The sequence below is a fragment of the Nycticebus coucang genome, chromosome 12, assembly GCF_027406575.1.
Source record: "Nycticebus coucang isolate mNycCou1 chromosome 12, mNycCou1.pri, whole genome shotgun sequence".
Taxonomy (NCBI): domain Eukaryota; kingdom Metazoa; phylum Chordata; class Mammalia; order Primates; family Lorisidae; genus Nycticebus; species Nycticebus coucang.
The window spans coordinates 87,091,356-87,117,520 of NC_069791.1; the positions used below are offsets into that span (position 1 = coordinate 87,091,356).

A 26,165-nucleotide genomic window follows, 5' to 3' on the forward strand; every position below is an offset into this window, starting at 1 on the left:
CAGCTCACAGCAACCTCAAACTCTTGGGCTCAAGTGATCCTCCTGCCTCAGCCTCCTGAGTAGCTGAGATTACAGATGCCCTCCACAACACTTGGTTATTTCATTTTTATTTATTTATTTTTAGTAGAGATGGAGTCTTACTCTTACTCAGGCTGGTCTTGAACTCCTCAGCTCAAGAGATCCACCCACCTCAGCCTCCCGGAATGGTAGGATTACAGGTGTGAGCCACCACTCTCAGCTTTAATGATTCTTATAGCCACAAAATTGGGAATAATTTGAACATTAAAATACTATAAATAATGATAAAAGGGATTATAACATTCAATGAAATAGGCAGCCATGTGTCTGTATGGACTTACTTATTCATTAAATTAATTAATTTAATTTAAATTTTTTTTTTTTTTTTTGAGACAGAGCCTCAAGCTGTCCCCCTGGGTAGAGTGCCGTAGCATCACAGCTCACAGCAACCTCCAACTCCTGGGCTCAAGTGAGTCTCCTGCCTCCACCTCCCAAGCAGCTGGGACTACAGGCGCCTGCCACAACACCCAGCTATTTTTTTTTTTTTTTGGTTGCAGCCGTCATTGTTGTTTGGCAGGCCCAGGCTGGATTCGAACCTGCCAGATCAGGTGTATGTGGCTGGCGTCTTAGCTGCTTGAGCCACAGGCACCAAGCCAATTCTATTTTTTTCTTTTCTTTTCTTTTCTTTTTTTTTTTTTTTTGAGACAGAGTCTCACTCTGTTGCCCTCGGTAGAGTGCCATGGCATCACAACTCACAGCAACCTCAAATTCTTGGGCTCCAGTGACCCTTTTGCCTTAGCCTCCTGAGTAGCTGGAACTCCAGGCACCTGCCACAACACCTGACTAGTTTTTCTATTTTTGGTAGAAATGGGGGTCTCTCTCATATTCAGGCTGGTCTTAAACTCTTGAACTCAGGCAATCCACCTGCCTCAGCCTCCCAGAGTGCTAGGATTACAGCATGAGTCACCACACCTGCCTTCATCGTTTGTTAGAAGTGTGATGGTGGACAAGGGCTTCTGCTTCCAATGAAGATGAAATTAACTGGAACTATATTTGCCATCCCTTCTGAAACAACTGAAAATACAGACAAAATTTATGAAACGACAGTTACCAAAATATTAAATATCAAGCAAGAGAGTATAGTGATCTCTGAGAAATGGGAAACAAATATGAGGTAAACCATATCATGACCCTAGATGACTGGCAAGTTTCCAGGCAGTGAGTGGTACAGGAAGGGAAAACCCAAGCAAAGCTGTCTTCCTGAGTTGAGACAATGTAGCTGAGAGTCTGCAGAGGTCAAGGTGGCTAGAGGTTGCAGGTCAAAGAACCAAGGAGGAAAGAATCACACAGAGAACTCCAGAGATCTGCAGGAGGTCATGTTTGAGTCTTTAGTTAAGAACAGACCATGCATGAATATCCTGAAATTATTGAAGACTGGAAAAGAACCAGCCAAAAGTATTAGAAGAAGCAATGTCTGAGGCTCACAAAGAACTTGGAATAATTCCAATTCCCATCAGCCAGAGCAGAAAAAATTATCATTCAGAACGTTACAGGTGAAGTACTTAGGAGGGTTTTTTTTTTTTTTATCAGTAGTGGAACAAAGTTAGTTCAAAATAAAGCCTGCTCTGGTAGTGCCTAAGAAAGTTTAAAAAGAATCCTTAAAAGGTTCAAACTGTTTTCAGGGAAATTAACTATATTCCAGAACAAGAATCCCTAAAAGGTTCAGACTGTTTTCAGGGAAATTAACTATATTCCAGAACAAATATCAGGAATATTTATATGAATCCAAGGCTCACACTGTAATCCTAGCACCCTGGGAGGCCAAGGCAGGTGGATACTTTTAGCTTAGAAGTTTGAAACCAGTGGGAGCAAGAGCAAGATCCCTGTCTTTACTATAAACAGAAAAATTAGTCCAAAGTTGTGGTGGGAACCTGTAGTCCCCACTACTTGGGAGGCTGAAACAGGAGGATCACTTGAACCCAGGAATGTGAGGCTGCTGTGAGGTAGGGTGATGATAGGATACTTAGCCAGGGCAACAGAGTGAGACTCTGTCTAAAAAAAAAAAAAAAAAGTGGGCAGGGCATGGTAGCTCATTCTGGGAGGCAGAGGCAGGTAGAGTGCCTGAGCTCACAGATTCGAGACCAGCCTGAGCAAGCAAAAGACCCCATCTCTAAAAATAACCAGGCATTGTGGTGGGCACCTATAGTCCCAGCTACTTGGGAGGCTGAGGCAAGAGAATCGCTTAAGCCCAGGAGTTGGAGGTTGCTGTGAGCTGTGATGCCACAGCACTCTACACAGGGCAACAGTTTGAGGCTCTGTTGCAAAAAATAATAATTATTATTATTCTGATAGAAGGCATTCAGGCCAGCTGTGGTGGCTCATGATTGTAACCCTACCCTCTGGGAGGCCAAGGCAGGAGAATTGCTTGAACTCAGGAGTTCCAGACCAGCCTGAGAAAAAGCGAGATCCTGGCGGTTCCTGTAGCTCAGTAGGTAGAGTGCCGGCCACATACACCCAGGCTGGTGGGTGTCCCAGGCTACCTGTCCCAGGCTAGCTAAACAACAATGGCAACTGCAACAGAAAAATAGCCAGGCGTTGTGGTGGGCGCCTGTAGTCCCAGCTACTTGGGAGGTTGAGGCAAGAGAATCACTTAAGCTCAAGAGTTTGAGGTTGCTGTGAGCTATGACACTATAGCACTCTGCTGAGGGTGACACAGTGAGATGCTGTCTCAAAAAACAAACAAACAAAAAAAAAAACAAGAAAGAAAGAGCGAGATCCCATCTCTACTAAAAATAGAAAAATTCGTAACCTGGCTTATTGTACCCTCAATGAATCCCCAACAATAAAAAAAAAAAATAGAAAAATTAGCTGGGCATTGTGTTGGGTGCCTATGGTCCCAGTTACCTGGGAGGCTGAGGCAGGAGTATTGCCTGAGCCCAGTGGTTTAGGGAGCTGTGAAATGAAGCCATGGCCCTCTAGCCTGGGGCATCAAAGTGAGACTCCATTAAAAGAAATAGAGAAGGACAGAGACAGGGAGGCACAGAGGGAGGGAAGATTCCAGACTTCCCCCAAAGGACAAATGGTATGATTCAATTTATATACATATAATTCTAGAAAATGCAAAATTTTCTATAGTCTTAGAAAGAAGGTTAGTAGTTCCTGGAGATGGGGAAGATGCAGGAAAAGGTTAGAGGAAAAGATTACAAAAAGGCAGGAGGGAACTTTTGGGATGATGGATATGTTTGTTATCTTGATCATGATGATGGTTTCACAGCTGTATACATGTGTCAAAACTCATCAAATTTTGCACTTTAAATATGTGAATTAATAAAAACGTTTCAAGAAAGTTTGATGAGAAACAGAATATTTACATAATTTCAAAACACTTCCCACGAAATGCTTATAAATTAAAAAGGAAGGCTGGGAATGGTGGCTTATGCCTGTGATCCTAGCACGTTAGGAGGCTGAGGTGGAAAGACGGCTTGAGGCCAGGAGTTCATGACCAGCCTGAGCAAGGTCGTGAGACCTTGACTCTACAAGGACAAGAGAGAGAGGGAGGGAGGGAAGAAGAGTTGGGGGGAAAGAGCAAGAGAGAAAAAAAAAAAAGAAAGAAAGAGAGAAGAAAGAAAAGAAAGAAAAAAAAAGAAAAGAAAAGAATTTAACGGGGCAGGCTGACATGTGCCTATATAGTCCCAACTACTTGGGCTGAGACAGGAGTATTGCTTTGAACCCAAGAATTTGAAGTTATGGTAAGCTATGATCAGGCTACTGCACTCTAGTCCAGTCGACAAAGTGAGACTTGTGTTCAAAAGTCATAATAATAATTAAGAAATACTTTTTTTAGAAAGAGCAAAATGAGATCACTTTAATCAAGGGATCAAAGAGAACATCGTCCGGATTAGGGCAAATCAAAACCCAGCACCCCCTGGTCAGATTCAATGAGGACACAGGACTAATCTCTGTCCTGTTCCTGTCAAAGATGTTCAACTTGAACCTGATCATGAGGAAACATCACACAAACTAAACTAAGGGACATTTTTCAAAATAGCTGGCCTGTCATATTTTCAAAGTGTCAAGGCTATAAAAGGAAAAGACTAAGAAACTGCTCCTGGTTAAAAGAGACTAAAGAGATAAAACAACTAAATGCACTGCTTGTCCCGGGTTGTATAGTGGTTAAGATTCATAAAAAAGAAAAAATAGGGCATTGCCTGTGGTTCAGTGAGTAGGGCACCAGCCCCATATACTGAGTGTGACAGGTTCAAACTGCAACAAAAAATAGCCGGGCATTGTGGCGGGCACCTGTATTCCCAGCTACTTGGGAGGCTGAGGCAAGAGAATCGCCTAAGCCCAGGAGTTGGAGGTTGCTGTGAGCTGTGACGCAACTGCACTCTACCGAGGGCAATAGCGTGAGACTCTGTCTCTTAAAAAAAAAAAAAAAAAAAATAATAATAATAATAATGAATAGGACTCCTCTGGGAGGCCAAGATGGGTGGATTGCCTGAGCTCACTAGTTTGAGACCAGCCTAAGCAAGAGTGAGACGCCATCTCTAAAAAGAGAAAAACTAGCTGGTGAATCCTATGTATTCAACTTTGATATGAGGACAATTAATGACACAGTGGGGGTAGGTGGGGGAAGGAGAGAGCAGTCAGAGAGAGAAGGAGGGAGGGGGTGGGGGAAAGGAAAAGAAAAAAAAGAAAGAAAAGAAAATAGTGACTTAAGTTCTCACATAAGTTAGATTTAATTTTGACAAAGTACATTCTTTGAACAATTTTCAATTCAACTTAGTATGTCGTTTAGGATATTGCATCCTCATTTATAAATGAAATATATTTGTAATTTCCCTTTATAATAGTATATTTTTTCCAATTTTAAGATATATCAGGTATATCCAGATGAAGTAGCATGAAATTGAAGTATTTCTTCTTTTTCTATTGTCTGTAAGATTTAGCATGCTCTGTTTTTTGAAATTATCTTCTATTTTTATTTATAAATGTTAGTTGTCTATTTTTTGAGATTTTGGAAAAAATATAATGATTAACTGAAAATAATGAAAAAAGAAAGAAAAAAACAAACAAAAAATAAAAGCAACAAAAAAAAAAAAAGAAAAGGAAAAACTAGCTGGGTGTTGTGGCAAGTGCCTGTAGTTCCAGCTACTCAGGAGGCTGAGACAAGGGGATTGCTTGAGCTGAAGAGTTTAAGGTTGCTGTGAGCTATGATGACTACCAGGGCAACAGAGAAAGAATCTGTCTCAATAAAAAAATTAATAGGCTCGGCACCTGTGGCTCAGCGGCTAAGGCGCCAGCCACATACACCTGAGCTCCTGGGTTCGAATCCAGCCTGGGCCCACCAAACAACAATGATGGCTGCAACCAAAACATAGCTGGGTGTTGTGGCGGGCGCCTGTAATCCCAGCTATTTGGGAGGTTAAGGCAAGAGAATCACTTAAGCCCAAGAGTTTGAGGTTACTGTGAGCTATGACGACATTGCAATCTACCTAGGGTGACAAAGTGAGACTCTATCTCAATAAAAAAAAATTAAAAAATTAAAACTAATAAGAAGAATAAGGAAATAAATAAAAGCAGTTCTTAATTCTACACTGGATACTTTTGCCAAAAGAATATCATTAGTATAATTATGGGCCTAAAAGAGGTGTTAAGATTAGATGATATCAACAGTACTTTCTTGATTTCAATGGTTGTATTGAGGTTATACAGGAAAATTGCCTGGCTTACAAAAAATATACACTAATTTATTCCAGAGTGATATGACATGTATTTGGATCTATTTCTAGATTGTATCAGCAATTTACTCTCCCTTGGCTCTGGAAAAAAAAAAAAGTTATTTTTCTGTACTTTGAACTTTTTTTCTTAGTTTTTGATTTTTAAAGAAAAATTTTCTATTTATACCTTTGTTCATATATTTGAGATATCTGTGGCAAATAGCCATAGCTGACTGGGAATAGCTGGGTCAAAAGCTATGAACATTTTAAAACGTGAGAAATATTTCAAATTTGCCTTTCAAAGAGAATATACCAGTTTACAACGTTGTCAGCAACTTATGAAAACACCTGTTTCTTCTTTCTCATTGTGGGCATTACTGAACACTTTCATCTTTGCCAATCTGTTAGCTCACTTTAATTTGTATTTCTTTAGTCACAAATGAGGTTGAGAAACTTCTTATGTATTCTTAGGTGTTTACATGCACTTACATTTCTTTCTTGTGGGTCATGACATTCTTGGTCCAATTTAAAAGTCATTCATATTTTTTCTTTTTAATTATAAGAGCTTTTTGCTTTTCTCTGTCCCCCCACATTTTCCCCTCTCTCACTTCCTACTCTCTACTCTCTTTTCTCTCTCTTACTCAACTCTTCCCCCCACTCTCTTCCCTCTAATATAAAAAACATACTTAAAAGAATTATGAGAGCTTTTTGTATATTAAAGGAAATTTGATTTTTATCTACAGTATGAAACGTAAAGACCTTTTTCTTCTAGCTCATTTTTTCCCTACCTTTTAATTTAATCCATGATATCTTTATACTGTGCTACTACTTTAAGTCTTATGTAGCCAAGTGTCTGTTTTAGCATCTGAGGTTTGTGTCTCTCTTCTTCTTTTTTTTTTTTCTTGAGACAGTCTCATTTTGTTGCCCTCGGTAGAGAGCCATAGCTTCATAGCTCACAGCAGCCTCAAGCTCTTGGGCTCAAATGATCCTCTTGTCTCAGTCTCCCAAGTAGTAGGACAACAGGTGTCCACTACAATGCCCGGCTATTTTTAGAGACAGGGTCTCGCTCTTGCTCAGGCTGGTCTCAGAACTCAGGCAATGCACCTGCCTCGGCCTCCCAGAGTGCTAGGAGTACAGGCGTGAACCACCATGCCCAGCAAACCTGGCTTTAACTTACGTTTTTCCAAATGATTAGCCAGTTACTCTATCACCAGGTACTGCACTGTCTAATTTTATTTTTTCTTCCCTGATTTGAAATACAGCTTTACCATATATTAGTTTTTCAAATGTATTTGGTCTACTACTAAACTCTTTTGTTGATCTTCCTTTCACCTCGGGTACCAGTACCACACTTTTTTATGAATGCAGCTTTATAATTATGCTTCGATACTTACGAGGGTTAATCCTGCTTTATTACTTTCCCTTTTCAGAACTTTCCTGGCTAGTCTCACTTGTTTATTTTTCCACTTGAACTTTAGACTCAGTGAGTCTACTTCCAAAAAAAAAAACTCATAATGTATTTTTATTGATATAAAATTAAAGGTAAAGGTTAATTTAGGTGGAATATGCATCTTTCTACCATTAAATCTTGCAACTATGTGTTTTCATTTATTTCTTCTTTCACTTTCCTGCATTTTTGTTGTTGCTGATGTTTAATAGTGGGCACTGGTGCTGTTTTAAGTACAACATCTTTCATTTTGTTTTCTAACCTTTCTTTTCCGAAACATAGAAATGTTATAGCTTTTGTAACCAATTACTCTATCAACTTAATAAATTGTTCATAAGAGACTTTCCAATGGTACTCTTGGATTGCCTAGATTTGCAATCATGCCACCTGTAAGTAATTATTATATTGTCGCCACTTTGTAATTTTTTTAATTCTTATTTTTAAATTTTTTTTTTTTTTTGAGACAGTGTCTTACTCTGTCACCCTGAGTAAAGTGCCCTGTCTTCATAGCTCACAGCTAGTTCAAACTTTGGGGCTCAAGCATTCGTCTCTCCTCAGCCATAATGCCCAGCTAGTTTTTCTATTTTTAGTACAGATGGGGTCTCACTCTTGGCTCAGCCTGTTCTTCTGAGCTCAAGTGATGCACCAGTCTTGGCCTCCCAGAGTGCTGGGATTATAGATGTGAGCCACCATGTCTGGCATTTATTTTTTAATCTTGATATATCTAGAATAATAATTTAATAACATTGGCAATATTATCTTTTTCCTGACTTCAGTGGAAAATGCTTCTAATGTTCAACATTAAATATGATGTTGAACATATTTTTATCATGTCAATACTGGATATTTAATTTCTTTTTTTTTTTTTGGCCGGGGCTGGGTTTGAACCCGCCACCTTCGGCATACGGGACCAGCGCTCTACCCCTTTGAGCCACAGGCACTGCCCTAGATATTTAATTTTATTAAATACTTTTTTTTTTTTTTGAGACAAAACCTCAAGCTGTCACCCTGGGTAGAGTGCCATAGCATCACAGCTCACAGCAACCTCCAACTCCTGGGCTCAAGTGATTCTCCTGCTTCAGCCTCCTAAGTAGCTGGGACTACAGGCACCTGCCACGGTACCCAGCTATTTTTTGGTTGCAGCCGTCATTGTTGTTTGGCGGGCCCAGGCTGGATTCAAATCCACCAGCTCAGGTGTATGTGGCTGGCATCTTAGCTGCTTGAGCCACAGGCGCCAAGCCAATATATTTTTTTTTGAGACAGAGTCTCACTATGTTGCCCTCGGTAGAGTGTCATGGCGTACAGTTCACAGCAACCTCCAACTCTTGGGCTTCAGTGATTCTCTTGCCTCAGCCTCCCAAGTAGCTGTCCGCCACAACACCTGGCTTTTGTTGTTGTTGCAGTTGTCATTGTTGTTTAGCTGGCCCCGGCTGGGTTTGAACCAGCCAGCCACGGTGTATGTGGCTGGTGGCATAACCACTGTGCTACCCATGCCAAGCCTATTAAATACTTTTAACTCTAAGGAAGATCTTGTAATTATTCTCATCTAGCCATCATTAAGAGTTCCTCTAATAGCAATAAGGAGTCTGAACAGCATAGAGTTTGAGAGGCCGGACTGGCTATTTCTAGATTCTAGAAATTCTAGATGTGCCATTTATTATCTGTGTGACTTTGGCAAGCTTCTTAGCTTCTCTATGCCTTGGTTAGCTCCTCTGAAAAATAGAGTTAATAGTAGTAACTAGTTGAAGGGGTTGTTACAGGATTTAAATGAATAAAATCAGGCAGGGTGCAGTGGCTCACGCCTGTAATCCTAGCACTCTGGGAGGCCGAGGCAGTTGGATTGCCTGAGCTTAGCAGTTCAAGACCAGCCTAAGCAAGATTGAGATCCCATCTATTAATAGAAAAACTAAGGCTGGGTGAGGTGGCTCATGCCTGTAATCCCAGCACTCTGGGAGGCCGAGGACGGTGGATTGCCTGAGCTCTGGAGTTTGAGACCATCCTGAACAAGAGGGAGACCCCATCTCTAAAACATAGCTGGGTGTTGTGGTGGGCACCTATAGTCCCAGCTACTTGGGAGGCTGAGGCAAGAGAATCACTTGAGCCCAACAGTTTGAGGTTGCTGTGAGCTATGACGCCATAGCACTCGATCCCAGATGACTGAGTAAGACTCTGTCTCTGAACAAAATACAAAATAAAAAATAGAAAAACTAGCCAGGTGTGGTGGTACATGCCTGTAATCCCAACTACTTGAGAGGTTGGAGCAAGAGGAACACTTGAACCCAAGAGTTTGAGGTTGTTGTGAGCTATAATGATGCTATGGCATTCTACCCAGGGCAACAGAGTGAGACTTTGTCTAAATAAATAAATAAACAAGCAAACAAACACAGGCTAATCCTAAAATTTGTATAAAAATGGAAAAGATGGGTGGCGCCTGTGACTCAGTTGGTAAGGCGCCAGCCCCATATACTGAGGGTGGCGGGTTCAAACCCGGCCTCGGCTGAACTGCAACTAAAAAATAGCTGGGCGTTGTGGCGGGCGCCTATAGTCCCAGCTGCTTGGGAGGCTGAGGCAAGAGAATCACTTAAGCCCAGGAGTTGGAGGTTGCTGTGAGCTGTGTGATGCCATGGCACTCTACTGAGGGCCATAAAGTGAGACTCTGTCTCTACAGAAAAAAAAAAAAAAAATGGAAAAGACGCAGAATAGCCAAAATCATCTCGAAAAATAACAGGGTTGGAGGACTCCTCAATTTCAAAAGTTATTATTAACAGAAAGCATGGTAATTAAATAAAATAGACATATACAAATAGACATAAAATAGACATACAAATCAAAGAATAGCACTGGATTTGAGACAATCCAGAAATCAATTCTCATATTTATGATCAATTCATTCTCGAGAAGAACGTCAAAACAATTTGATGGGAGAAAGAGTAGTCTTTTCAATGACTGGTACTGGAATGACAAAATATTCAAACGAGAAAAGAAGAAAGTGTTGACTTACCTCTTATCATGTATAAATATTAACTTAAGATGGATCAAAGACCTAAAGGAAAGATCTAAAGCTATGAAACTCTTGGAAGAAAGCATAGGAGTAAGTCTTTATGATGTTATATTTACAATGGTTTCTTAGCTATGGCACCAAAAGCACACCAACAATAGAAAAAATAAATCACAAGTTATCAAAATTAGAAAGTTTGCTGGATCAAAAGAACTACCACAAAAGTGAAAAGACAGCCCACATCATGAAAGAAAGTAATTTCAAATCATATATTTGATTAGGGACTTGCATCTAGAGAGTAAAAAAGTTTTACAACTCAATAAAAAGACATATAACTCAAATTGACCAGGAGTGGTGGTTCACGCCTGTAATCGTAGTGCTCTGGGAGGCTGAGGTGGGAGAATCCCTTGAGCTTAGGAGTTCAAGACCAACATGAGCAAGAGCAAGACCCCATCTCTACTAAAAATAGAAAAAGTAGCCAGGTGTTGTGATGGATGCCTGTAGTCCCAGTTACTTGGGAGGCTGAGGCAAGAGGATCATTTGTATATAGAAGTTTGAGGTTGCCTTGAGCTAGGCTGATGCCATAGCACTTTAGCCTGATTCAATAGAGTAAGAAAAAAAAGACACATAACACAAATAAAAAATGTACAAACTATCTGTAGAGGTATTTATCCACGGAAGATATACAAATGGCATAGCAAATAGGCACATGAAAGGAAGCTCAACATCAACAGTCATGAATGTGCAAATCAAAACCACAATGAGGGCCGCTCCTATGGCTCAAAGGAGTAGGGCGCTGGCCCCATATGCCAGAGGTGGTGGGTTCAAACCCAGCCCCAGCCCAAACTGCAAAAAAAACAAAAAACAAAAAAACACAATGAGATATATCACATCATACCCCCTAGGGTGACTACAATAAAAATAACAAAAGCTGACAAGAATGTGGACAAATTGGAATCCTCATACACTGCGCTGGTGGAAATGCAAAATAGTGCAACCATTTTCAGCCACTGTGGACCGTAAAACAGTCTGGCAGTTCCTCAAAAAGTTAACCACAGAGTTACCATATGACCCACCAAATGCACTTCTAGATATAGACTAAAGAGAAATTAAAAACTTGTACATGAATGTGTACAGCAGTTTTATTCATAATAGTCAAAAAGCAGAATTAACTCGAATGCCCACAAACTGATGAATGCATGAACAAAATATAATACATCTAGTCAATGAATATCATTTGGCATAAAAAGGAAGGAAGCACTGATACATGTTACCACGCGGACGGACCGTGAAAGGATCATGGAATGGGAAACCAGACACAAAGGGCTACATTATAATATGATCCCAATACATGAAATGTCTAGAATAGGCAAATCCATAGAGACAAGAATTAGATTAATGGGTGCCTAGGGCTGGGGTGGGGGATTGGAAGATTAGCAGGTGTTAGTTGAATGAAGGATATGGCTTTCTTGGGGTGAGGGGAGAAGATATTCTAAAATTGACTGTAGTGATAGCTGCACAACTCTTTAAATATGCTAAAAACCATTGAATTGTATATTTTCAATGTGTGCAAGGTATGTGAATTATGTCTCAATAAAGCTTTTATCACAAAAATGGTAATTTCATATGGTTCAATCTAGTCTTCAAACATAGCTTATATAGTCTTGGCGTACTAGGGTATGGTTGCAGATTTAATCAGGTTTACGTATGAAACTTGGAAGAGAAGAGGAAGTGTGGATTACTTTCATGGAGATACAGGACAGAAGGCAATCAAGGTTAGTATCGGGAACTTTGTGTGCTTAGGATAGGAAAGGGTTGGGCTTTTTCTAATAGGAGCAGAGTGGGAGATGTTCAAGAAATAGAAACAAGGGGCGCCTGTAGCTAAGTGATTAGGGCACTGGCCACATGCTCCAGGGCTGGAGGGTTTGAACCTGTCCTGGGTCTGCAAAACAAAACAAAACAAACGGGTGGCACCTGTGGGTAGGGTGGGTAGGGTGCCGGCCCCATATACCGAGGGTGGCAGGTTCAAACCCAGCCTTGGACAAACTGCAACAAAAAAGTAGCCGGGCATTGTGGCGGGTGCCTGTAGTCCCAGCTACTCGGGAGGCTGAGGCAAGAGAATCACTTAAGCCCAGGAGTTGGAGGTTGCTGTCAGCTGTGTGACACCACGGCACTCTACCAAGGGCGATAAAGTGATACTCTGTCTCTACAAAAAAAAAAGAAAGAAAGAAAAATAGCCAGACATTGTGGCAGGCACCTGTAGTCCCAGCTACTACAGAGGTTGAGGCAAAAGAATCACTTGAGCCCAAGAGTTTGAGGTAGCTGTGAAGTATGACGCCACAGCACTCTACCAAGGGTGACAAAATGAGACTGTATCAATTAAAAAAAAAAAAAAAAGGCTCGGTGCCTTTTGCACAGTAGTTATGGTACTGGCCACATACACCCAGGCTGGTGAGTTGGAACCTGGCCTAGGCCAGCTAAACAACAATGACAACTGCATCAAAAAATAGCCAGGCATTGTGGCAGGCATCTGTAGTCCCAGCTACTTGGGAGGCTGAGGCAAGAGAATCGCTTAAGCCCAGGAGTTGGAGGTTGCTGTGAGCTGTGACGCCACGGCACTCTCCCGAGGATAACATAGTGAGAATCTGTCTCAAAAAAAAAAAAAAAAAGAAAAGAAATAGAAACAAAACTGATGGATAGATTCCCAAATTCAAGTGGAAGAAATAACCTTGGAAGGAGTCCAGACTCTCTCCCATAAGACGAGAAGGAAGAAGGAGAAGATGGATTCAGATACTAATTAGTTGATGGGCAAGAGAAGTTTTTCTTTACAGGCTTCAATTTTCTGAGGAAAGAAGACAAAATCATTTGTGAACATGAGAGAAGGAATAGCAGGATCAAGGGTTTGAGAAGAGGAAGATTAGGAGAGTTAGTAAGGCAGGCGGGAGAGGGAACTCAGGGGGCACACAGAGCATTACAGGCCCACCTGGCAACAGAGGCATGAATTCTGAAGCGGAGTGAATCAGAGCTCCTGAAGTTTCCCCTGCAGTCTCCTGAATCTTCGTTCCAGAGCAATCTCCTCCTGAGTCATCTCTGCTTCAGGCCAGACAACCCTGATTCTTTTAACGTTACTCATACATTTTGGCTTCGAGCCTTTTGCTCTCTGGACGGTTGCCTCTGAACTTGCTGCCTTTTGGCAACACGAGTTCCAGAACTAAATGTTCTTCCCTGGCGAGGGATGACCCAAGTCCACCTCCCCGGTTCTGGGCCCTATGCTTTCATTAATTCAGCCTGGGATGACAGGAGCACATCTGGCAGCCTCACTGCATTGGGTCAGTGACAAACTAATCCAAAGAGCAGAGAGAAATCAGTTCGATAAGGCGCTGGCCCCTCTTTTAGCCATGACAGAACACGGGGTGGAAGGAGACCAGTGGTTTGTTAAAGAAGCCAGAAAAAGATGTTTAACATGTTAGCTAGTAAAGGATACCTAGAAGTGTGAGATCAGAGATCAGGAGTGAAACATGTAGTAGGCCCTTCCCCAGGGGCGTCTCATTGGCAAAGGCAGCCAGCAGGCACAGCTACCAACTGTCTTTTTTTTTTTTTTTAAAGACAGAGTCTCACCCTATTGCCCAGGCTGGAGTGCTGTGGGATCAGCCTCGCTCACAGCAACCTCAAACTCCTGGGCTTAAGTGATCCTCCTGCCTCAGCCTTCCAAGTAGCTGGGACTACAGGTGCCTACCACAACACCCAGCTAATTTTTCTATTTTTAGTAAACATGTGTTCCTGCTCTTGCTCAGGCTGGTCTCAAACCTCCTGAGTGCAAGTGATGGTCCTACCTCAGACTCCCAGCGTGCACCGCCACGTCCAGCCTTGTCTGGCTCTTTTCTTCCTCCTAGAAGACTTCCTGGATTTATATGTCTCCCGTCCCCCAGGCTGGATTACGACATGTCCCTCTTCTGTGCTCCCATGGCACTGCCCATTCGGCTTCCCTCCTGCACAGGAATGAGCAGCCTACATCAGAACTCATTAGCTGTCCCTCTCTCTACTAAGTCTGTGGAGTAGGCTTTTGTTCACCAGCATATCCCCTATTCGTGGCACATAGGGACCAGGTGTTCAACAAATGCGAGTTGAAGGAATGAAGTTCTTAAGATTAAATGAGGTAATGAATGTTTAACCCAAGCTTCCCAAACCACACTAGCTAGGGAAAAACAGAAACATTTAAAAAACAAACAAACAACAAAAAAAACTTACCCTTGACCCTCTCTGCTACTGTGAAATTCTCCCTAAAGATGATTAGGAAAACGCAGGGAAGAGAGCCCAGATTCAGGAAACAGAATGTATAGGCTCTGCCACTTCCCAGGTCTGTGACTTACCCTATCTGTGCCTCAGTTTACTCTTCCTTGAGATGATTTATAAGGTCACATGAAGATTAAATAAGTTAATATTTGCATAGTGCTTGTAATAGTACCTGGAACATAGTAAAGTAAATGTCATACAAGTATTTAATAAAAACCTCACAAATGGCTCAGCGCCTGTAGCTCAAGCAGCTAAGGTGCCAGCCACCTATACCAGAGCTGGTGGGTTGAAATCCAGCCCAGCCCCACCAAACAACAGTGACAACTAAAACTAAAAAAGAGCCGGGCGTTGTGGTGGGCGCCTGTAGTCCAAGCTACTTGGGAGGCTGAGGCAAGAGAATCGCTTAAGCCCAAGAGTTGGAGGTTGCTGTGAGCTGTGATGCCCTAGCACTACCCAGGGTGACGGCTTGAGGGTCTGTCTCAAAAAAAAAAAAAAAAACCCTCACAAGTCCTCCTGGGTACCTTCCCAGGTCCCTTCTCTTCCATCCCGGTTGTCTGTGACAATTTCCCACTACTGTTGATGCCAGAAATGGCAGTTAATCCAGTCATGTGGGGTTTGGGCAGCCTATGCGTATTGGTTAGGTTGCATTCAGCCACAGTCCTACAATAGCCCAAACCATCCCTTCTCCCACTTGAATATATACACGTATATACAGATCATGTATCTACACCTATGAATCTGCTGAAGCTTGTGTAGATTCTGGTTTGGAATTTGGGGCTGGCCTGAGATTCTACCTTTCTTTTTTTTTTTTTTTGTAGAGACAGAGTCTCACTTTATGGCCCTCGGTAGAGTGCCGTGGCCTCACACAGCTCACAGCAATCTCCAACTCCTGGGCTTAAGCGATTCTCTTGCCTCAGCCTCCCAAGTAGCTGGGACTGCAGGCGCCCACCACAACGCCCAGCTATTTTTTGGTTGCAGTTTGGCCGGGGCCAGGTTTGAACCCACCACCCTCGGTATATGGGGCCGGTGCCTTACTGACTGAGCCACAGGCACTGCCTGAGATTCTACCTTTCTAACAAGCTCCCAGATTGCTGCTGTTGGAGGTCCGTGAACCACATTTTTACTGAACGAGAACCTAAACCAGTGTTTCTTAACCTTTTTTTTTTTTTTCAATCTCGCAGCACACTTGAATCTATAATTAAACTTCCATGGCTCACTTAAATTATGTTCATCAAGCTAGTAAAAAAAGAATACACTTACTGTACTTTCGACTTCTTTCAAAAATAATTTAATTAGGGGCCAGGCATGGGGGCTCACACCTGTAATCCCAGTACTCCAGGAGGCTGAGGTGGATCGATCACTTGAGCTCACAAAGTGGACACCAGCCCGAGCAAGAGCAAGACCCTATCTCTAAAAAATATCTGGGTGTTGTGGCAAGTACCTATAGTTCCAACTACTTGGGAGGTTGAGGCAAGAGGATTGCTTGAGCCCCAAAGAGTTTGACGTTGCTGTGAGCTATGGCACTCTACTGGGGGCAAGAAAGTAAGACTGTCTGTCTCAAACACACACAAAAAATTAATTAATGGGGTGGCGCCTGTGGCTCAAGGGAGTAGGGCACCAGCCCCATATACCGGAGGTGGCAGGTTCAGACCCAGCCCTGGCTAAAAAAATTAATTAATGATCCTTAAAATGTTTTGTGGCACACCTAAGATCCTCTCATGGCACACCAGTGTGTGCCACAGTACATCAGTTGAAAATCATTGACCTAAACTATAAAGATTTGTTTTTCTCACCAATCTGTGTCCTGAGGTAAAGAAATGAACATGGAAACAAAGATTCCAAAGAGGATTAGAAAGAAAGAGTTGTATCAACTGGACATGGTGACGCATGCCTGTAATTCTAGCTCTCTGGGAGGTGGAGGTGGGAGGGTTGCTTGAGACCAGGAGTTCAAGACCAGCCTGAGCCCGAGCAAGACCTTATCTCTACGGATAATTTAAAAAGTAGCCAAGAGTGGGTCACACAGCTACTTGGGTAGTAAGGCAGGAGGATCATTTGAGCCCAGTTGTTTAAAGCTCCAGTGAGCTATGGTGATGCCACTGCACGCTGTCATGAGCAACAGAGCAAAACTAAAAAAAAAAATTATATAAAAAGGTACCCATGCTGGGTGCAGTGGCTCACCTCTCTAATCCTAGCACTCTGGAAGGCTGAGGCAGGTGGATTGCTTGGCTTCTGGAGTTTGAGACAAGTCTGAGCAAGAGTGAGACCCCCATCTCTACTAAAAATAGAAAAACTAGCTGGACATTGTGATGGATGCCTGTATTCCTACCTACTTGGGAGGCTGAGGCGAAAGGATGTCTTGAGCCCAAGAGTATGAGGTTGCTGTGAGCTATGACTCCATGGCACATGACCCAGGTGACACAGCGAGACTCTGTCTCAAAAAAGAAGATACATGGATATAGTTAGTTTCTGCCATTTTTTTTTTTGACAGAGTCTTACTGTGTAGCCCTTGGGAGGTGCTGGGGCGCCACAGCTCACAGCAACCTCCAACTCTTGGGCTTAAGCGATTCTCTTGCATCAGCCTCCCAAGAAGCTGGAACTACGGTCACCCACCACAACACCCAGCTATTCATTTGGTTTTATAATGTAATACATTTCCTTATTTACAAGTCTGATTGCAGGCCAAATGCAGTGGCTCAGGTCTGTAATCCTAGCACTCTAGGAGGCTGAGGCGGGTGGATTTCCTGACCTCACAGGTTTGAGACCAACCTGAGTCAGAGCAAGACCTCGTCTCTAAAAATAGCCTGGCATTGTGGCAGGCGCCTGTATTCCAGCTATTTGGGAGGCTGAAGCAAGAGAATTGCTTAAGCCCGAGAGTTTGAGGTTGCTGTGAGCTGTGAGGCCACAGCAATCTACTGAGGGCAATAAGGTGAGACTCTGTCTCAAAATAAATAAATAAATAAATATGAGTTGGTGCCTGTAGCTCAGCAGCTAGGGTACCAGCCACATACACCAGAGCTGGCAGGCTTGAATCCAGCTCGGGCCTGCCAAACAATGACAACTACAACCAAAAAATAACCAGGCATTGTGGTGGGCGCCTGCAGTCCCAGCTACTTGGGAGGCTGAGGCAAGAGAATAAGAATAGCTTAAGCCTAAGAGTTTGAGGTTGATGTGAGCTGTGATATCATAGCACTCTACTGAGGGAGACAAAGTGAGACTCCATCTCAAAAAAAAAAAAAAAAACAAAGGAAAAATAAAAAGTCTGATTGCCTTGGGTTTCAGTGATTTGTATCCAGAACATACCATAGCTGATACAGCCAGGCTCAACTTGGGATAATTGTATGCATAGACTTCAGTGTCAGGCACACTTGGGCTTGAATTCCCCTTTTATCGCTTGCGAACTGCTTGACCTCACTTGAAAAAGTTTCCATTTCTTCAGCTACAAGAAGGGGAAATCAGAAATGCCTTCATTAAAGGGATTAAATGAGACTGTGTGTCATGTGCTTGGCACAGGGCCGGCTCAGCACACTCAGGTGCAAGAAATGTCATATTACCTACTGTTTCGTTTATTTTTTCTTTTTCTTTTTTTTTTGAGACAAGAGTCTCACTCTGTTGCCCTCGATTGAGTGCTGTAGCATAACAGCTCACAGCAACCTCCAACTCCTGAGCTCAAGCGATTCTCTTGCCTCAGCCTCATAGTAGCTGGGACTACAGGTGCCCGCCACAACACCTGGCTATTGCTTTGGTTGGAGTTGTCATTGTTCAGCGGACCCGGGCTAGATTCAAACCTGCCAGCTCCGGTGCATGCGGCTGGCGCCTTAGCTGCTTGAGCTACAGGCACCGAGCTGTTTGTTTGTTTGTTTTCTAAATCAAAGCCATAACAGGCTTCAACAGCTCGTTGGATCTGTGGGTGGTCTCAGTTTAGCTTTTAATACGACAATGGTTCCAGGAGGATTCTCAAGACTTATGCTTGGATCACTGCCGTACAGATCATTGTCTGAGTCTAGGTGTTGGGTTTTAAAATAGGTGGTCCAGCTGCCATGGAGCCCCAGGCAACAGTCTAATGTCTACTATGAGGTCATTCCCGCTAAAGCACTGCCACCTACCCAGGGTGTTGTAAGGGAAGAGACATGGTCCTTTGTTCTTATCAGTCTCCAGCTCATTTCTAGCTCTTGGGACTCTCTGACATCCTTTGGATGTCCTTGCTCTGCCTCCCTCCATCAGACATACTTAGTTCTTCCCTGGTCCTCAGAGATGAACCAACCTATGTTCCACAATAAATAATTATTTTGAAAACCAAAGCCAGAAATAGGAGTTGCTTGGAGGTTACTTCTGCTTTTCTCCTCATTAATCAGCTTTCTTCTGGTGAGAGAACACAAAGTCTGGTTTCCTTCTCAGAGCAAAAAGGGAAAAATCCACCGGGAACAAAATATGAAATAATGTTTCACTAAATTACCTTGAGTAGTCTTCTTCTATTTTTTTTTTTTTTTTTTTTTTTTTGGAGATAAGAGTCTTAATTGGTTGCCCAGGCTAGAACACTGTGGCCTCAGCCTAGCTCACAGCAACCTCAAATTCCTGAGCTCAAGTGATTCTCCCCCTGCCTCAGCTTCTGCACTTGATCTTAGCCAAAAGGCCAAGAAGCAATTGCCTCAGCTTCTGGAGTTAGCTGGGACTATAGGCACCCACCACACACCTGGCTACTTTTTCATTTTTTAGTAGAGATGGGGCTGTCACTTTGCTCAGGCTGGTCTCGACCTCCTGATCTCAAGTGATCCTCCCTCATTGGCCTGCCTCCCAGAGTGCTAGGATAACAAGGGTAAGCCACAGAACCTGGCCTGTTTTCCGTAGTTTTATTACTATTAAATTACTTTAAATATACCACAATTGGGAATATGTTACCAGTGCACCCTAGGACGGACTATGGCTTTGGCTTAAATCTGAGACCTCTAACATTTGTGATAAATGGTTTAGTGCAGTGTTTGGCACCTACTGGAACCATGATAAATATTAGTTTTCCTCCCTGGCTCTTCATTAAGAACAGCTCCAGCTAAAGTATTAGATGTCTAGGGTTGACTACTTCTTAGGCACAGAGTGTAAATTTTATTTACATACTTACATGTACAAAGAGTTACCTGTAAGTATGACACCATTTATAAAATTAAAAAAAAATCAAGCACATAGATGGCAACACTACATAGATTCTATAGAAAAAAGAAACATTTAGAAAGACTTGTGGAAAGATACACTCTAAATTCACTGAACAGGGAAGCCCCCAGTTGGCAGTGGCAATTAAAGGAGACTTTAATACCAGATAAGGCTAAAGGTTTTAATTTCTGGTTTTAGTTTGTATTAAAAAGAAAATATATTCATATATTATATGCACAATTAAAATAATTTTCTGGCTTGGCACTTGTAGCACAGTGGTTACAGTGCCAGCCACACGCACCGAGGCTGGCGGGTTTGAACCTGGCCCAGGCCAGCGAAACAACATTGACAACTGCAACAAAAAATATGGCAGGCACCTGTAGTCCCAGCTACTTGGGAGGCTGAGGCAAGAGAATCATTTAAGCCGAAGAGTTTAAGGTTGCTGTGAGCTGTGATGCCACAGCATACTACCAAGGGCAACATAGTGAGATTCTGTCTCAAAAGCAAATTTTTTTTTTTTTACAAGTCAACTTACAATTATGAAAAAGAAATAGCACATAGGAGGAAGCCACACAACCCCAACCAAGTGAGGGTGCTTTTATTTTATTATTATTATTATTATTATTATTTTGTAATTTTTGGCCAGGGCTGGGTTTGAGCCCACCACCTCCAGCATATGGGGCCAGCGCCCTACTCCTTTGAGCCCCAGGCACCACCTGTGAGGGTGCTTTTAAAGTAGCCTTTGCTTGGATTTTGTTTTCTTAGGGCTCTGACTTGAAGTTTCCAAACTACAGCTTGTTGTTTTGTTTTGTTTTGTTTTTGAGACAGAGTCTCAAGCTGTTGCCCTGGGTAGAGTGTTATGGTGTCACAGCTCACAGCAACCTCAAACTCTTGGGCTTAAGCAATTCTCTTGCCTCAGCTTCCCAAGTAGCTGGGACTTCAGGCGCCCACTACAATGCCCAGCTATTTTTTTGTTGTTGTTGCAGTTAGCTGGGACTACAGGCACCCACCACTGTCACAACTGTGATGGCAAGGCATTTGTCATTGTTGTTTTTAGCTGGCCTGAGCCGGGTTCGAACCTGGCAGCCTCAATGTATGGGGGCGGTGCCCTACCCACTGAGCCACGGGTGATGCCCAAACGGGGTGTTTTTTATACAAGAAAGAGACAGAAGTCCTTTCTCTGAAATTTGGTTACATCATGGCTCCAAGATTTTCCCTTTCTGAGTCTGCTCCTGGCCTCCCATAAACTCTAGGTAGTCCTTGGAGATTGCAACTTTGGAATCAAAAAGGAAAGATACATGGGCAAATGAATGAAAAATAATGAAGAGGACTGATTAGAGAAAAGGCTAGCCAGGTCTTGAGAGCCGGCTCAACTGTCTTTACCTTCTTAAGTGCTTTCTATTTCCTTTCACGGAAAACATTTGAAATGTTTCATGTAACCAACCAAAGATAGCCTACAAAAAAATGAATTTATTGTTTGTTTATTTATTTATTGAGGAGAGTCTCACTCAGTTGCCCTGCAATAGAGTGCCATGGCATTATTGTTCAGCAACAACCTCAAACTCTTGGGCTCAAGTGATCCTCTTCCCTCAGCCTCCCGAGTAGCTGAGACTACAGGCGCCTGCCACAACACCCGGCTATTTTCTTTAGGGACAGGGTCTCACTCTTGTTCAAGCTAGCCTGGAACTCCTGAGCTCAAGCAATCTGCCAGCCTCAGCCTCCCAGAGTACTAGGATTACAGGCGTGAGCTGCTGTGCCCAGCCTATTTTCTTGTTAGTTGTTTTATCAAATACTATTGATCATAGTTGCTGATATGAATTTGGAATTGACAGGAGGTATCCTACTATGCTGGCATCATACAGTCAAAGAACAAAGCAAAGGCAGCACCTGTGGCTCAGTGAGTAGGGTGCCAGCCCCATTACTAAGGGTGGTGGGTTGGAACCCAGCCCCAGCCAAAGTGCAACAACAACAAAAAAATAACAGGGTGTTGTGGCAGGTGCCTGTAGTCCCAGCTACTCAGGAGACTGAGGCAAGAGAATCGCCTAAGCCCAAGAGCTGGAGGTTGCTGTGAGCTGTGACATCACAGCACTCTACTGAGGGCGACAAAGTGAGCCTCTGTCTCTAAAAAACAAAAAAATGTTGCATAAACCTGGGTTCATGGTTGCCACTGTGCCTTCTTGGGTGACTGTATATCACCAATTTTTGCTTCCCTTATCTATAAAATAGAGATGAAATAAATAATATTTGTGAAAAGACTGGAGCAACCTTTTTGGTTTTCATATACCAGGCACTCAAGGAAAATTAACATTATTTTATCATAATAGTAATTATTTTTGTTTATCTGGTCAGCCGAAGAATATAGAAAGGTGCTCTTCCCTGAAGCTTTTTGTTGAAAAACAAACAAACAAAAAAAAAAACTCCCATTTTTGAAGACCATGGTGGAAAAATTCTGGCTACATAATTCCCCTTTCCTGATATTCCCTATTCAAGTTCCCTTTAAAAACCTTTTCTTGGGGCGGCGCCTGTGGCTCAAGGAGTAGGGTGCTGGTCCCATATGCCAGAGGTGGTGGGTTCAAACCTAGCCCCGGCCAAAAACCAAAAAAAAAAAAAAAACCTTTTCTTGGCTGGACACTATGGTTCATGCCTATAATCGAGTGCTATGGAAGGCTGAGATGAGAGGATTTCTTGAGGCTACGACTAGCTTTGGCAGGATTCTATCGCCACGAAAGTAAAAATAGAAAAATTAGCCGGGCATGGTGGCAGGCACATGTAATGCTGGATACTCAGAAGCTGAGAAAAGAGGATCGCTTGAATCAGGAGTTCAAGGCTGCGGTGAACTATGATTGTGCCACTACACTCCAGCCTGGGCAACAGAGCAAGAACCTGTCTCTAAAAATACATCCTACATACAGACATAAAGCCATTTTTCTTCATACATGTATCATCATATAACTGACTTCTCCGTGTCCTCACTCATTTTGCTGAAACACAGCCTTTTAAGGGCAGCAATTTATGTCTGTCTTGTTCATTGCTGTATCCCGAGCAGTTCGCCCAGTGCTAGAACATGAGCTCAATAGAAAGAAATGTGTTGAACAGATAAATGAATAAATGAATGAATAATCCTTCATCTAAATTTTCTCTGGGCTTTCATGGTATCTGGCAGTCTAAGAACATTTAGAATCTGAAAAGGAATCCTCGTCCGTGTATATAGTTTGGCTTCCACTCCTCAGGAGCCTCCCGCAGCCACTTATCCTTGACCCATGTCCACACTAGACATCCTCTTACAGCACGGTTCTGCCACGAGTCTCAACTCCTGTCCACCTTCCTCATTGCCACCAGAAGGCTCTTTTTAAAGTGTTAGATCTGGTCCTATCACTTTTCTCTGGAAGAACCTAAGTTGCCTTTTGATGGTTTATCTCTCTAAGACTTGGTTGGATGCCAACTCTCTGTCTAGTCAGATTCTTCCCACGTTACATGTATATACCAGTTTGGAGGTTTCTAGCATTTTTTAAACCAGAAAATATACCTTTAACTGGCTTAAGCAATGTAGAATTTCACTATATCCCATGGAGTCCAGATTTGGAGTGGACCTCAAGTCTGATTTGACCCAATGGCTCCTGGTCCGTCTACTCTGGTTCATTACTGCATGGGTTTCATTCATATGCTCCTGGAGAGAAAGCAGCTATAGTGCTGTTCTCACTTCTTCACTCAATGATGCCCAGAAAGGGAGAGACCCGTGTATCTTGAGGTTCTCTCTCTGTCTTTTTTTTTTTTTTTTTAAGACAGAGCCTCACTCTGTCACCCTGGGTAGAGTGCCATGGCATCATCATAGCTCACAGCAACCTTCCTCTTGCCTTGGCCTCCCAAGTAACTGGGACTACAGGAGCCTGTCACAATGCCTGGCTAATTTTTTTTATTTTTAGTAGAGACAGGATCTCACTCTTGCTTAGGCTAGTCTTAAACTCCTGAGCTCAAGGGATCCACCCTCCCTGACTTCCCAGAGTGCTAGGATTACAAGCATGAGCCACTTTGCCCAGCCTCTTAAGGGTCATGAGCCCTTGTAGGAATTCCCTTTGGGTCTCCCTGGGCTGAGTTGTGTCATTTCCAACTCTTAAACTAATCTTTGTCTTTAGCAGAATGCCCTACCCTCAGTGACCTACGTCTAGATTTCCAAATCAGGCACTGACACAGAGAATGAAATGTAGTTGGTTTTTATCAGTCAGGCTCCACACTTCTCCTGCCTCCCTGGAGTTGAGGGGCAAGCCCTCAAATGGCTCCCAGAATGGTGGGGAGGAGGAGGAAAGTGTGTTGAGGAGATAACACAATCTCTCTTGCAACATACCTCCTAGCATCCTGTACACTAGTCCTGCGAACAATGATCACAATCATTTATGAATGAGTAGGCTTTCACCTACTAGGCAAGAAAAGAAAGATGTCTAATAGAGTTGAAACAGTCTATAAAAATGTGGCTTCTTAGGGTTTTCTACAAGTAGATCTTAGAGCAGTAGGGCCAGGAAGACTTTTCAGCAATTAGACTGAGTGGGTCAAATTGTAAATGAGCTTGAGTGCTGCAATAAAGGGGTGAGTTATTCATTATCATTTAGTTATTTAATTGTTTAATTTTTCACACATTCATTGGTCTTCAGCTCCATGGACTGTGAAAATAAGGTGGTGAGTGGAGGCACACATGATCTCCGACATCACAGAAGTAGGGGGAGATATTGAACAGATAATTCTAAAAAAAAAGCTAACTCTCTAGATGCCAGCTCCTCTCTAAGGCCTCCATCACTCCATTCTCCAGGGGGACTTTGTATCTCCCTACTGTGAGCTCACAGGGTCCCTTAAGGTAGCTGTTACCATGGTGAGACACATCTGAGGGCATTGTTCTAAGTACATGCATTTGGTTATTTCAACCCCAAATAGCTCTGTGTGGCAAGCACTAGGATAGCGCCCATTTAATGGAGAGGGTAATTTATCCTAAGGACCCAGAGCTTGTAAGTAATTGAGTTAGACCTGAACTATTCAGTCCACTCCAGATGCAGATTCTGACCTACCAAGTTCCCAAGTGGGTACCATCATTATCCCCATTTTATAAATAAGAAGTCCAGGCTGGGTGCAGTGGCTCAGGCCTGTAATCCTAGCACTCTGGGAGGCCGAGGAGGAGAGGACTGCTTGAGCTATGGAGTTGGAGACTAGTCTGAGCAAAAGTGAGACCCCGTCTTTCCTAAAAATAGAAAAATTAGCCAGGCATCATGGCAGGCACCTATAGTCTTAGCTACTCAGGAGGCTGAGGCAGAAGGATTGCTTCAGCCCAGGAGTTTGAGGTTGCAGTGAGCTACAATGATGCCACAGCTCTCTACCCAAGACTCTGTCCCCCCAAACAAACTCATACAAAAATAAGAATACAGAGGCTCAGAGGGTAGGATTTACCTGAGGCCACAGAGTTTAAGGGTGGAACTCAAATGCAGGCAGATATTGCAGACGGCACTTCCCATCATTACCCCAAACCACCCCTTCAGAGGCCTCTGTCAAGGCCCCAGTCATACTGTGATGTGTTTAGTTATCTACATGCCTCTCTCCATTCACCAAGTAAAGAAGCTCTTGAGAGAAAAGACCAGATCTAGTCTGTTTCTTTAGCTCCAGCACCATTTTGGCATGTAATCAACTATGCAAATGTTTGTTACATGAATCAAATGACTGACAAATAAATAAATACATAATTATTAGTGAAGCTCCCTGACACAGGGTATGGCCTACGATTAGGAAAAGCTTAGAAATATTCTCAGCAAACTGGGGATGTGTGTGAGCCTCTGTTTCTTCAGCCTCGGAAGAAACAAAACACTTAAAAAGGAAGAAAGAAAGAAAATGGGGCGTAACAAGGATTCCAGGCTGGATTCCATAACGTCACCCTACATTGGATGTCTGGACTGGTAAACAAAGTCTCTCGTGACATGGGCCCTGGCCAGGCTGGCCACTTGGCCAGCGTGGGGGTGGTGGTTAAAGTGCGCTGCCCCAGTGCTGGTCCCCAATCCAAGCTTTAGCCCAGACGCCTCTGCATTCAGCAGGTATCTCATCCAAGGGAAAACCAGGACAGGAAATCATGTTGCCATGGAGACCAGAGAGGCCCTTCCAGACACAGGGGAAAATAAACACGTTCTGGTTGGACTTAACCCCCACGAAGCCAGGGTGGCCTCTCCTCCTGGTCTGAGAGGTCCCTGTTTTCACTTGAAAAGTCCAGTGGGCTCTTCTCCAAGGACTGTCAGCACCAATGACTGAGTGGCCATTCCAACCCACACAGAGTCCTCGGGGCAGTGTCAACCCAAGGCTGAAGGATGAAGCCATTTCGTGCTCAGACCCAAGACCTCCTCTGACTGGCTCCTTCACAGATGGGGGTTGAGTGCTCACAAGGTACACCAGGCCCATTCCTACACATTAGATCTATTAACTCATTTGATCCTCACGACAACTCAATGAAAAAGACCTTGTTATTATTTTATCCATTATACTGACAAGACACGGAGGCACAGAGAGATGAAGAGACTCACCC

General features: G+C 43.0%; 1 protein-coding gene across 2 annotated transcripts in view; it reads right to left on the bottom strand.

Annotated features, from left to right (window-relative positions):
* The window catches only part of TNRC6A (trinucleotide repeat containing adaptor 6A), a 140,874-nt gene extending 127,572 nt beyond the window's left edge, over positions 1-13,302 (bottom strand). For both annotated transcript variants that reach the window (XM_053558077.1, XM_053558078.1), the window contains exon 1: positions 13,167-13,302. The gene's annotated coding sequence lies outside the window, so the exon portion shown is untranslated. The remainder of the gene's footprint in view (positions 1-13,166) is intronic.
* Between the last annotated feature and the right edge of the window lie 12,863 nt (positions 13,303-26,165).